Here is a 14,223-nt window from a genome sequence, read left to right as displayed (position 1 = left end):
AAAGAATAGAATTCTTTAAAAGAATTCACTATCAACCTCCTTTTTTCCCCTTTGTGTTCCTATCTACCTTTAGAATAGTTGTTTGTGACATGATCTTTCATTCATTCAACAAATATTTGGTGCATGCTGATTTAGTGCAAAATATTGTTGTGGATAAAAATGCTTTTAAATCTTATAAGCAGAGCACAGTTCCTAAAGCTGGTTTTCGACAGTGTACTGATCAGATAGTCTCCAACTGTTAGATTTGTAACCTCATTTTAATTAACCTGTCCAAGCCTATTTCTTTCTCTGTAAAATAGGTCCTATCACATCTATCTCACAGAGCTTTGAGAATATGTACATTTTTATGAGTCTACTGCTATGTCTGGAATACTCTGAGTACAATTGTAACAATAAATGTTAGTTCCCTTCCTAAATTTTCTGCACACTTTTCCTCTCCCTAGATAATTTCATTTTTCTACATTTGTTCTCTAATGCCACCAAAGACCCTCTGTTCCTTTCTCATAGACTTCTTACATTTTTCACTATCAGAATAACTGACCATCATTGGCAGGTAATCCCAATGGAGGGAAAAGCTCTTTCATTCTTATTCTTGACATTGACTTCATTCATTCAAAAATGTTTATTGAGAGTTTATGTTCCAAGCATGCTTCTCAAGAGTGTAAGTTCTACTAAAATAGACAAGCCATTTCTACTAAGATAAGCAAGCTATTTTGCCTTGTTCAGTTAAAAAGGTATTTCAACAGCTACTTTCTATGTTTTTATTTGATTATCCATTCGTCTGTTTAGCTGAGCCAAGTCTTAACTGTGGCATGCAGGGTCTTTTAGTTGTGGCACGTGGGATCTCGTTCCTTGACCGGGAATTGAACCTGGATGCCCCCACATTGTGAGTGAGGAATCTTAGCTGCTGGACCACCAGGAAAGTTCCAACTATTTTCTACATTTATACTATATGCCAGGCTTTCTTCAAGGCATTGAGAATATAGCAGGAGACAAAAGTTTTTTGCCCCCTTAGAGTTGAGGCACTCTAATGATCAAAGACCAATAACTGACTAATTAACAGCCATTTATGAAATATAGCATGTAGGGATAAGAACTTTGAAGACGAAGCAGGATGAAGGGACTGTAGGGATGGTGTCTGAAAACATGACTCTTGGGTAGCAAGTGGAATGAAGTGAGGGCAAGCACTGTGAGTCCCTGCAAGGGGAACGGCTCCAGGCAGTAGAGAGGTAGAGTGCCAAGGCTAAGTGTCAGGCTGGTGGCTGGTGGATGCTGAAGGCTGGTGAGAAAGAAGGGCGAGGAAAGGCAGGGTACAGATGAGAACTGAGAGTCAGCAGGGCCAAGGTAAGGACTCTGCATTTCATTTTGTGGGTGTCAGAAGTAGAGAAATGGCATTTCTGACTTGCTTCCAAAGGATTCCCCTGGCTTCTTGGTGGAAGAAGGTCTGTAAGAGTCAGGAGTGGAAGAAGGCAGGTAGACAAAGGTGGTGGCTTGGAGTACATTAGTAGTGATAAAAGTGGTGAGAAGGGGGCAGATTTTGGATATCTTTTGAGGTGGAGTCAATAGGATTTCTGACAACTGAATATGGGAGGTGATGGAAAGAAAGGTGACAAGTGTGACTTCAAGGAGTTTGATTTGAGAAACTGGAAAATTTCCCCCATGGAATATAGACTCTAGTGAGGGAGAAAGAACACGAACAAATAAACACAAGTGAATAGCAGTAGCTGATGTGATGGGTGGTGGTGGGGTTGGGGACACTTTTCCAGGAAGTGGTGTTTGAGTTGGGACCTGGAGGATGATTGCTGGAGAAGACTCTTGAGCGTCCCTTGGACTGCAAGGAGATCCAACCAGTCCATCCTAAAGGAAATCAGTCCTGAATATTCATTGGAAGGACTGATGTTGAAGCTGAAACTCCAATACTTTGGCCACCTGATGCGAAGAACTGATTCATTTGAAAAGACCCTGATGCTAGGAAAGATTGAAGGCAGGAGGAGAAGGGGACGACAGAGGATGAGATGGTTGGATGGCATCACTGACTCAATGGGCATGAATTTGGGTAAACTCTGGGAGTTGGTGATGGACAGGGAGGCCTGGCATGCTGCAGTCCATGGGGTCTCAAAGAGTCAGACACAACTGAGCGACTGAATTGAACTGGAGGATGAGTGAGAGCTAGTTGGATGTGTGTCTTCAGGGGTGGGATATGCAGTGGAAGGCATGAATTTAGACATGTGCAAAGATCCTGAGGCAATAAGGAGCTTTATAATACATTTGAATGTTGCATAGACTCAACAGGAGAACCCAGCCTGGCTTGGTCACATGTATCTTCTACTGATTCACAACGTCTGCCAAAATCTACATATACCAAAGACCTTTTGCTTGCTTGCTTCTCATTCTGCAAAATTCCAGTCATCAGTTCTGATAATGTAGCTCTTTCATTTTAAAAACATTATAATTTTTACTTTGAGAAATAGAAATATAAAGTTCACAGAACAATAAAGCACTCATGCCCACCTTCAGAATCAACAACTATTAACCATCTTGGTTTCCAGTCTTTTTTTTTAAAGGAAATGAGACTTTATACGTAAAGCCAAGTTTTCTTTAACCATCATTCATCCACACAACTCACCCCTTCTTTGCTTTCAACAGAAGTAACCATTTGTATGATTGGATACTGTTCTTTTCTGTCCACTCAAAAAATTTTTGGCTGCATTGGGTCTTGGTTGCTGGTACATGAGACCTTTCCTCGTGGCATGCGGGCTCTTCCTTGGGGAATGCGCCCTTCTCTCTAGTTGTGGTGTGTGGTCTCCGGAGCGTGTGGGCTCTCTAGTTGTGGTGCTCAGGTTAAGTAGCTGCAGTGCATGGGCTTGGTTGCCCTGCAGCACCTGGGTCCTTAGTTCCCCCACCAGGGATAGAACCTGTGTTTCCTGAATTGGCAGGTGGATTCTTTACCACTAAGTCACCAGGGAAGTCACTCAAGCTATATTTTAAAAACAGTATTTTAAAAAATAATAATCAGAAGTCAAAATCAGGAGAGCATCCATGCCCTTTTAAAACCAGCATATATTCACTTTTTTCACAAGTTGCGAGATATATGATTCACAGACATCCAATTAACAGTGTAACAGGACAGGAACTGTTACCAAATTAATGATCTATGATTATCACACAAAAGGAGGTGATTATATTACCTGACAGACAAAAAGAAAAGTATTCAGTGAAGACAAAAAAGTATCACAACTATAAACTGAGAAAAAAGTTACTCACAGTTAAATTAGGAAGAGTATGCTTTGGTTCCTGTTTTCACAGTAGCATTAAAATAATGCATTTTCTCCTGTCTTAAGCATCAGTACATCTCTTAAAGGAGCATGTAGTTATCACCTACTCTCTGTTTTGTTTTTTCTCAATAGGTTTTATGAACATCCTTCACCAGGGAAAAGTATAAAAGAAACAACCCAGTGACTTTGAAAGTGGCAATCACTGATGGGCAACTGAATCATATTGAAGGCATAATTAATATATTTCCAACTGCTACTCATCCTTTCAGATTCAGATTAACTACCATCTTTGCTTGAAGCTTTGTCTAGCCTCTTTGATTATTAGATGCCTCAAAAATTTTGCTTTGAGAGGCAACCTGTTTTCCCCATTTATAAAACTTAAAATTGCATCAAGTTTCTCCCTTAATGATTTGCCCTATCGACCTTAAGCTTGCTCTATAAACATGTGCCGTGTTAACTTGGTCAGTGCCTCGCATTTAGAATGCTCTGAAAAATTACTTGTGATTTTGAGACCTTATCTTAATTTAACATTCACTTTCTCTTGTTTCATTCTCTTTTCTCCCCTAAAATCCATATTCTCTCATAGAGTACTCTTAATACTCTTCAAAAAGGCAGAAGGAAGAAAATAAATAGTGAAGAGCTTCAATTTCTAGACACTGTCTCATCAGTGACATAACTTTTTCCTTGAAAACATGCTATCTAAAGCAATTTGTTCATCCTTGTATTGGATTTACCAAAGATCAGCCATGGTAAGAACTCTATCTTTGGTGTCAGCACTTTATATTTCATTTTATAAGTTTAGGGCCCCAGAGGTTTCTTATTTAGCATTTTTCCTATAAATAAAGTGCATTGTTACTTGGTAGCACACGTGACTTTTTAATCTTTTCATTGGGTACCCACTGAATATTAGACTCTGGTCACATAAAGGTGAATAAAGAGGTAGAATTCAGACTTGTAGCAAAGTCATATCAGTAGAAAAATAAATAGAAAAAATGTTAAAATATGGATAATTTATTTTTTTTTTCCCTATTTAGCAAGGGAAAAGTGAAAGAGCTGTCTGTACTTGTTTTCTTTCTTTCTGCTTCTTTCCCACTTTCTTTCCTCATTCTTGCTTTCATTGGGCTTTTGTCCATATCACTTTAAACAGCTCTTGCCAAGATCATTAGTGATTTACTGCATCTTGCCAAATTTAAGGCCCAATTCTCTGTCTACATTTTACCTGAACTTCTTGGGCTTTGACATGAATAATTCTTGAAAGATTTTCTGTACCTAGCTTTTGGGCCCACTGCTAATAGACCATAACAGATGACCCCTTTTAGACAACTTTTGTATACCAGATCCATTTATCCAAGTGCCTAACTTTTCTACGTAGACCATATGTCTAATACTAGGCTCATGGTATTTTCCTTGAAATCTGCTCCTCTATCATGTTTCTCACAACAGTTAGTTATAAACTTTAGTCATCCTTTATTCCTCTTTTTTTTTCCCCCACATATTCTTATTCCAGTAAAACTTTTGGGCCCATCTGCAAAATATTTTTTTGAATCTAATCTTCGAACACCATGTCCAACAAATTACTTGGTCCAAGCCAATGTCATCTCTTATAGATTACAGCAAGAGCTTCCCAACTGGTCTTAATCCCCTTCTATCTACCCACTACCCACCACCACTCACCTGATCTAGTCTCATAGAAAACAGAATAATCTGTTAAAAGTGTAAATCACACTTCACTCCCTGATTCAAAATTTTCCCACAGCTTTTAATAAAATCTTAAGTCCTGAGAGAGAGATGAAGTTGGTAGAGTAGGAAGATCCTGAGATTACCACCACCCTCCCCTCCTACACACACCATGAACACATCAAAACTACAGCTTCGTATAGAGCAACTCTCACTGAAAATAGCCTGAAGACTACAGAAATGCTTTCCTTCAACCAAGGATACAAAGAAAGAGCAACATGGAGCCTGGTAGGAATGGAGGATAAAAGATCTAGCTGGGATCCATCCCTGGCAGGTGACTTTGAAGAGGAGAAAGATATCACACGCCTGAGGATCCTCTAATGAATGAGGGGTTTAAGCCCCCATTTAGGCACCCAGCACTGGGGTCTAGCATTGGGAAGATTAGTTCCCAATGAGCTTGAAAACCAGTGGGGTTTACTGGAGGGTCAAAAGGAACCAAGACTCCCCTCTCAAAAAACATGCTCACAGACGTGCTTTTTCCCCATCCTAGAGCAGAGGTAGCAGACTGAAGACGGCCTGGTGCTCTAACTGGCCTGTTAGGACTGCCCCCGTGAGGTCCGCTAGCCTGCACTGGGCTTCTGCTCCAGTCCTCCTGCTCTGTCTCTGCAAAGGGGAAGACCACCATTGTGCGCACCTGGGAAACTTGAGCCAGCCTAAAAGTGTGGCTCAGCCCCTTGTGCCCTGCCTCTGCCCATAAACAAGTCAAAGACCACAACTGTTGCCACACATCGGGGAAAAGTGAAACCAGCTCAGAAATACAACTCTAGGCCCTGGACCCTGATCCTGACCCCTAACAGGGCAGCAATGAACAGTGAACCCAGGAGAAGCCCTGGGTTGTAGTTGTCTTTAGCTGCAGCCCCTCTGACTCCAGTCTTACCTCCAAGAAGCCACAGTCACCAGAGCACCGTGGAAGAAGATGGCCCTTGTGACCTCTTCAGATCCAGCTCTCCCACCAAAGCCACTGGTCACAAACAGACTGCATAAGGTCATTCTCAACAAGGACAAGCCTTCAAGACTGGAATAGAGACAAACAGAAATTCAAAGAAAATGAGAAGACAGAGAAATAAGTTCTAAATGAAAGTATAAGGTAAAACCCTAGGAAAAAAACCCTAATGAAATGGTTATAATTTACTCGATAAAATTTCAAAGTAATAGTAATAAAAATGCTCATTGAACTTGGAGAATAATAGAGGAACAGAGAAAACTTTAACAAAGAACTAGAAATATAAAGAGGAACCAGTTGGAGCTGAAGAATATAGTAACTGAAATAAAAAATACACTAGAGGGAATTAATAACAGCCCAGGTGATACAGAAAAACCCGTAAGTACATAAGAACACATAATCTGGAAGATAGAATAATGGAAATCACCCAATCAGAGCAGTAAAAAAACATTTTTTTAATGAGCATAGATTAAGGGACATTTGGGCAACAAATGTCCTACTATAGAGGTCCTAGAAGAAGAGAGAGGAAGAGGCATAAAAAGTATTTGATGAAATTATGGTTGAAATCTTCCCTAATCTGAAGGAGGAAACAGATATCCAGGTCCAGGAAACACAGAGAGTCCCAAACAAGATGAACTCAAGGAGATTCACACTAAGATATATCATAATTAAAACGGCAAAAGTTAGGTAAAGAGAGAATTTAGAGAAAAACAAAGAGTCATAAATAAAGATACCCTCATAAGGTTATTAGCTGGTTTTTCAGCAGAAATTTTGCAGGCCAGAAAGGAATGGCATGAAATATTTAAAGTACTGAAAGAAAAAAAAGCCCTACGCTCTAGGATATTTTACCCAGAAAGATTATCATTTAGAATTGAAAAAGAGTTAGTTTCCCAGACAAGAAAAAGTAAGAGTTCATCACCACCAAACAAGTAGACATAATTATAGGTTGACATATATGAACTCCATGGTAACCACAAATCAAAAGTCTATCATCGATACACAAAAAACAAAGAGGAAAGAACTCAAATTCGACAATGAGGAAAATCATCAAACCAAAAGAAAAGAGGCTAAAAGAAGAAACAGAGAAGTACAAAAAACAACTAGAAAATAGCAAAATGGCAATGCCTGTCAATAATCACTTAAATATAAATGCATTAAGTGCACCAATCACAAGACTTATGGCATTGATTGTGATAAAAGGGTCAAGACAGAAAAAGCATATCATATCTGTAAACATACATGCACTTAATGTAGGAGCACTTGAGTATACAAAATAAATATTAACACAAATAAAAGGAGAAATTGACAATAATAATAGTGGGGGACTTTAACACCCCAATTACATCAATGGATAAATCATCCAGATAGAAAATCAATAAGGACACAAAAGCCTTAAATGACACATTAGACCAGGGGGACTATATAGATATCTATAGGATATTCTGTGCTCAAACAGCAGCATGCACATTCTTTTCAAGTGCCCTTGACACTCTCCAGGGTAGAATAGATGCTAGGCCACAAAATAAGTCTCAATAGATTTAAGAAAAATGAAATTATATCAAGCATTCTTTCTGACCACACAGGTAAGAAACATGAAATCAATTATACTACAAAAAAAAAAAATGGAAAAAAGACAAAAACATGGAGGCTAAACTACATGTTACTAAAAAACAAACAGGTCAATGAAGATATCAAAGAGGAAATCAAACAATACTTTGAGACAAGTGAAAATGGAAGCACAACTTTCCAAAGTCTACAAGATGCTGCAAAGCAGTTCTAAGAGGAAAGTTTAAGCAGGCTTACCTCAGGAATGATAAAACTCTCAAACAACCTAACTTTGCATCAAAAAGAATTAGAAAAAGAATAATTAATTATAATATAATGTCAAGTATTAATAAATACTATGAAGATCATAAAACTTCTTGATTACATAGAAACAGGATGCTCTTTGACATTGGTCTTAGGAAATATTTTTTTATAAATCTGTTTTTTCAAAGGAAATAAAAGTAAACATAAACAAGTGGGACATAATCTTAACTTAAAAATTTGCATAGCAAAAGAAATCACCACAAGATGAAAAGGCAGCCTACTAAATGGGAGAAGATATTTGTAAGTGATATGTCTTATATGTAGTTTATATTCAAAATATATAAAAAAAGTGTTAGTCACTCAGTCATGTCTGACTCTTTGTGACCCCACACACTCATATAACCCAATAAAAGAATAGATAATGTCATTAAAAAGTGAACAGAGGAATTGAATAGGCCTATTTTTTATAGAAGACATACAGATGGCCAACAGGCGCATGAAAAGATGTCCAGTATCACTGATCATTAGGGAAACGCAAATCAAAAGCAGCATGAGATAGCACCTCATGCACACACACTCTGTCGCTCAGTCATGTCCGACTCTTTGCGACCCCATGGACTGTAGCCCACCAGGCTCCTTTGTCCATGGGATTTCCCAGGCAAGAATACTGGAGTGGGTTTCCACTTCCTCCCCAAGGAAATCATCCCAACCCAGGGACTGAACCTTTGGCAGGCAGGTTCTTTACCATAGTTCCACCTGGGAAGCCCATGAAATATCACCTCAGGCACGTCCAAATGGCTATCACCAAAAGATAAGAAATAGCAAGTGTTGACGAAGATATGGAAAAAGGGAATCCTTGTACACTGTTGGTGGGAATGTAAATTGATAGTCACTATGAAAAACTGTGGGCTTCCCAGGTGGCTCTAGTAGTGAAGAATCTGCCTGCCAATTCAGGAGACCTAAGACAAAAGAACCTGCCTGCCAGTTCAGGAGACGGAAGACACACGGGTTTGATCACTGGGTCGGGACGTGATCTCCTCACTTCCCTGGAGGAGGGCATAGCAACACACTCCAGTATTCTTGCCTGGAGAATCCCGTGGACAGAAGAATCTGGCAGGCTACAGTCCGTAGGGTCTCACAGAGTCAGATATGATGGAAGTGACTTAGCATGCACACATGCATGAAAAACTGTACAGAGATTTCTTTAAAAATTATATAAAAAATACCATATTATCCAGAAATTCCACTTATATGTATTTATCAAAAAAAGATACTAATTTGGAAAGATACATATGCTTCTCTTGTGGCTCAGCTGGTAAAGAATCTGCCTGCAATGTGCGAGACCTGGTTCCATCCCTGGGATGGGAAGGTCCCCTGGAGAAGGGAAAGGCTACCCACTTCAGTATCCTGGCCTAGAGAATTCAATGGGCTATATATAGTCCATGAGGTCCCAAAGAGACACGACCGAGCGACTTTCACTTTCATTTTAATGAACCACGATGTTTTATTTTAAAAAAAATTTACTTGTTTTAATTGGAGGATAATTGCAGTATTTTGATGATTTTTACCATACACAGTATGATTCAGCCATAGGTTATACATGGTCCGCTCCGTCCTGAAACCCCTCCCACCCTCCTCCCCACCCTATCTCTCTAGGTTGTCACAGAGAGCTGGCTTTGGGTGCCCTGTTTCTCAGTGTTTTATTTATAATAGTTAAAATATGGTAACAACTGAAGTGTTCATCAACGGATCAATGGATAAAGAAGATGTGATGTATATATACACAGTGGAATATTATTCAGTCAGAAGGAATAAAAAGCTGAGGATGTTGGTGAGGATGTGGTGAAAAAGGAGTGCTTGTACACTATCTTGCCATTTGCAACAATATGGTTGCTTAGTGGAATAAGTCAGAGAAAGAGAAATACTTGACGTTTTCACTTTTATGTGGAATTTAAAAAACAAATGGAATGAAACAGAAGTAGAGTTACAGATACAAAGAACAAACTAGTAGTTACCCACAGGATGGGAGGGAGTGGGAGGAGGCACAAAATAGGTGACAGGGATGAAAAGAAGCAAATTATTGGGTAAAAGCAAATTACAAGGAAGTAATGTACAGTATAGGGAACAGAGCCAATTATGTATAATGTATCAAAAGATGGCGTTACTGTGTTGGACCCTTGAACCTAGTGTATTATTGTAGATCAACTCTACTTCCATCAGAAAAATTCAAGTCCTAACAATCACCTAAGAGGTCCATGTGACTTGACATCTATCCACAATTCTGACCTAATTTCTCCATTCTTATTGCTCATTTTGTTTCATTGCTACTCCTCAAGCATATGATATGTGAGTTTTCTAGCTTTTGTATTTGTTGTTCTTTCTGGTGGCATGCTCTTTACTCAACTATTCAGAGAACCTGCTTTCTTACTTTCTTAAGATTCTTGCTCAAACATCACTTTCTTATAAAATAGCATCTATTTGTCATTTTCTATCTCTTTAACTTTAGATACCTTTAATAGTATATTTATTTATTCAACTTTAGTTACCTAGGTAGTATTTAATACTGCTTGACATCATATTATACTTTCTAATATGTTTGTTTGATGGTGATTCTTTTCCCAGTTAAATGTAAGGTATATGACAGAAAAGATTTTATTTTGTTTACTGCGTTCTCAGTGCCTAGAGCAGGGTCTGGCAATAGAATAGGTCCCAAATAAGTATTTACTGAATGAATAGATGAAGAAATTTACAGAATGCTAGAAATGATGGTAGTAGAATATAGTTACATTCAAAATACCAGAGAAAATGTAAGTGTCTTACTAAAACAAACCTATTTTGAGTGTCTATTATGTATCTGAAACTGTGCTGAGTGCTGGGGCTATAAAGATGTGTGGTATATTGGAAGTTAACATTATCAACCTTCTGGTTCCTACCAGTCTGGGGTCTACATGTTTGTGGGCAGCATGCAGTTACTTTCTTACACTTGGTTGGGTTTTAGTATCCTCAAAAACAATTCAAGGTATGGCTCAGGATATTATCTATAACCCTTAAGGAGGAACTAAAAGTCTTCGATTTTATTTTATTGTTAAACTACTGTAATTTTGTCTTGCTTGACTGCTATTGTTGTTGTTTCTGTCTTTTCTCACTTCTCTGATTAAATATACTCTTTGGAACGTGGGGAAGGTCTAAGAGGCTAAATCCTTTTTACAAACAAGAGGTAGGAGACATGGAGGGTATGTTGCCAGGAAGGCCCCACAGAGTCTGGCTCAGTTTCAAGACCACAAGTTCCTATCCAGTCTGTTTGTAGGGTGAATTGGGAGCAGGAGGATGTTAAGTGAGTGAAAAGTGTCTGCGGTCAAAGTAGTGATACACACTACCTTATGGATGAAGCCTGAGCATATTACACTGAGAAGCCAAACACAAAAAGGTCACATATTGTATGATTCCATTTATATGAAATATCCAAAACAGGCAAATCCATAGAGACAGAAAGCAGACTCATGGTTGCCAGGGGCTGAGCAGAAGGCAAATGAGGAATAACTGCTTACTGGATATGGGTTTTATTTTGAGGCAATTAAAATTCTTTGGACCTAAATGTAAATGAGTATATTATGAATGTACCAAATGCTACTGAATTGTTCCCTTCAGAATGGTTAATTTTATATAGTACATTTCACCTCAATAAAGAAAATACACGTCGAATGAGAGCAAAAGCAAACACAGCAAAATGTTAACAACTGGCGGATCTAGGTACCGGCCATCAGGAATTCATCGTACTTACGCTAGCAACATTTCTGTTAGGTTTAAAATTTTTCAAAAGAAAAAGTTAATAAAATATCTCTAGAAAACAAAGAAATCAGTTACTGATATTGCAAGATTGAGGTCACCAGTTGCAATCTAAAATTCATACAGTTTCATATCTATCATTTGATCACTGGCATGTCAAAAATAGGAACAACTCTTACTTCATTGGCTGGTAAGGTTTCGAACAATGAAAATTACTTTCCAGTGGAGTCACAAGCCAACACTCTTTAACTTCAGAACCTATTAACATGCAGATTTCTGAACATCAGCACCTAAAAATGCATTTATTGGGTCCTTTTGAACAGGTGGTAGTAAGATGTGGTTTAGCTGAAGGGTCTGAGCTTTGGAAATTACATGTGTATATTCTGGCTTTGTCACCCGCAGATGAGTCTTACCAATGCACTGATGGATAAAAGCAAAAGGGTGCAAGCTGTCTGAGAGTTTCACAGCAGTAACACTAGGGGCACAAGTGACCATTTTGACCCTTGCACAGAGTGTCCTGAAACTCAAGCAGTGATATAGTAAAGATAATACCCCATCCTGTCACCTCATAACAACCAAAAAATGGCATGTCTGCCTCTAATGCACAGAGGGTCCAACGGAGTTAATGCCTCCCTGGTTTCTTACAGGTCCAACACCTAATTCTAAATTCCCCATTCAACCATGTCTGAGGCCTGAGGCAACAGATCAAGCCTGTCTACACATGGCGAGAGGCTGCTTGCTTCTCTGACCAAGATGTACACACACAAAAAAGTACATAAGGATGCGAAAGGTTATATCGTAATGTGATCATGCTTAACACTACTGAAGCTGTACATTTAAAAATAGTTAAGATGGTGGACTTCATGTTACGTGTTTTCTACCACAATAATTTAAAAATACATAAGTCCCAAGTTTCAGTTTTCACACAGCAGACATGAGAATGGCTTCCTTTGTGTCCAAAATGAAGGTACACTGCCAATCTGTAAAGCCTGATGCAACTTAACACACTTCAAATGAAATACAATCTGTTCCTATGGAGGAAAAAAAAATAACCTAGAAAAACACTCAAGCCTCTGCACAAATCTATGTTCAGTAAGAAAAATGGGCGTAAGAACAGGTTATGGCAGAAGGACATTAAAAATAGAAAAGAACTATTGAGTTGAAGGTGTTACCTCAAGAGATAAGTACCAATAAATACTGTAAAACAGCTGTCTCCATATATCAGATGATGACATGAATGGATCCATTCCTGTTTAAGGTTTACGCGTTGCTTCTGAGATGCAATTTATTGTTTATCTTGACACTGCTTTGGGATTTACCAAATCACTAAAGGGAATGGGAAGTTCAGTTCATAAATATAACCTTTGTAGGATGACACATACAAGGATGTTCCACTTCAATAACTGAGTTCTTTTTCATTTTTTCTTGCAAAATTTTAAATTTTCCCAGAATTTTGATCATGCCTATAAGAACAAATCTATGTTCAACCAACAGGGCCTCTTCATTCACACTTTAACACCCAAGGGGTAATAGTTTCAAAAGATTAAAATGCTATTCTTCTCTATGTGTTATCTATATTGCAGTGAGTGTTGTCTTAAGATTTGGTAGAAGCCTTCACTGGAGGCATTTCAAGTATGGAAACAGATGAAGGAAGAAATATCTGGAGTGGTGGATCCTACCAGGTAAGTAGGGGTCAGCTCTGACTTTCATTCTATTTCTCTTTTTCCCTTCCTTTCACCTTATGCCCAGAAGTTTGTATAAGTAGACCTTTTCTTGTGATAAAAACAGTGCCTTAATTTTGGACCTAATAACACTTCAGAATAAATGCAGGGAGTTCCCTTGTGGTTCAGTACTTAGAACTCCAAGCTCTCACTGCCAAGGGCCTGTGTTTGATCCTGCTCAGGGAACTAAAATCCCACAGGTGACACAGTGCAGACAAAAAGCAAAGAAGAATCCAAATTTTTGCAGAAGTGAGAATTTGGGAGAGCATGTTTTCCAAACATGCGTACATAGGCATTATTTTTTCATTCATCAGTTCAGGGCTCACCTTGTTGTGGATGTCTGAAAAGATGGCCACAAATTCTCTGACACTCCTTCCATAAATCAGCAGGGTCTAATTCTCCCCTTCTACTGCCTTGAACCTGGGCTGGCCTTATTTGGAAGAAATACAATTTAGGAGAAGTGATGCTACGTGACTTCCAAAGCCTGGCAGCTTCTGCTTAGTTCTCTCTGAATACCCGCTCTCTGGATAGCTCTCTCCTGGGACCCAGCCACCATGCTCTGAGAGGCCCAGGACACATGCAGAGGACAGGTGTAGGTACTCCGGTGGACAACCCAAACTGCAGTCCTACCTGACAGCCGGGATCAGCTGCCAGGCTTGTGCAAGCCATCATGGATATCCAGCGCAGCTGAGATTCTGATGACTGTAGGCACAGCGGACACTTGACTGCAACTGTGTGAGAGACCCCAGTGAGAACTGCTCAGGTGAAACTTCCTTGAATGTCTGACCCACACAGTGGTGAGCAAGGTTAAATTTTAGTATATATAAAATTACCCTGAATTTGGGGGTAATTCATTATACAGCAATAGATAGCTAAGCAAAGGAAAATAACAGAATATGAAACTATATAGCAACAGAAATTGTCAAGCAAGAAAATAAAATTAAGATAATTT

The sequence above is a fragment of the Bubalus kerabau genome, unplaced genomic scaffold (assembly GCF_029407905.1).
Source record: "Bubalus kerabau isolate K-KA32 ecotype Philippines breed swamp buffalo unplaced genomic scaffold, PCC_UOA_SB_1v2 scaffold_94, whole genome shotgun sequence".
NCBI lineage: Eukaryota > Metazoa > Chordata > Mammalia > Artiodactyla > Bovidae > Bubalus > Bubalus kerabau.
Note: the sequence above shows the minus strand (reverse complement) of the source record.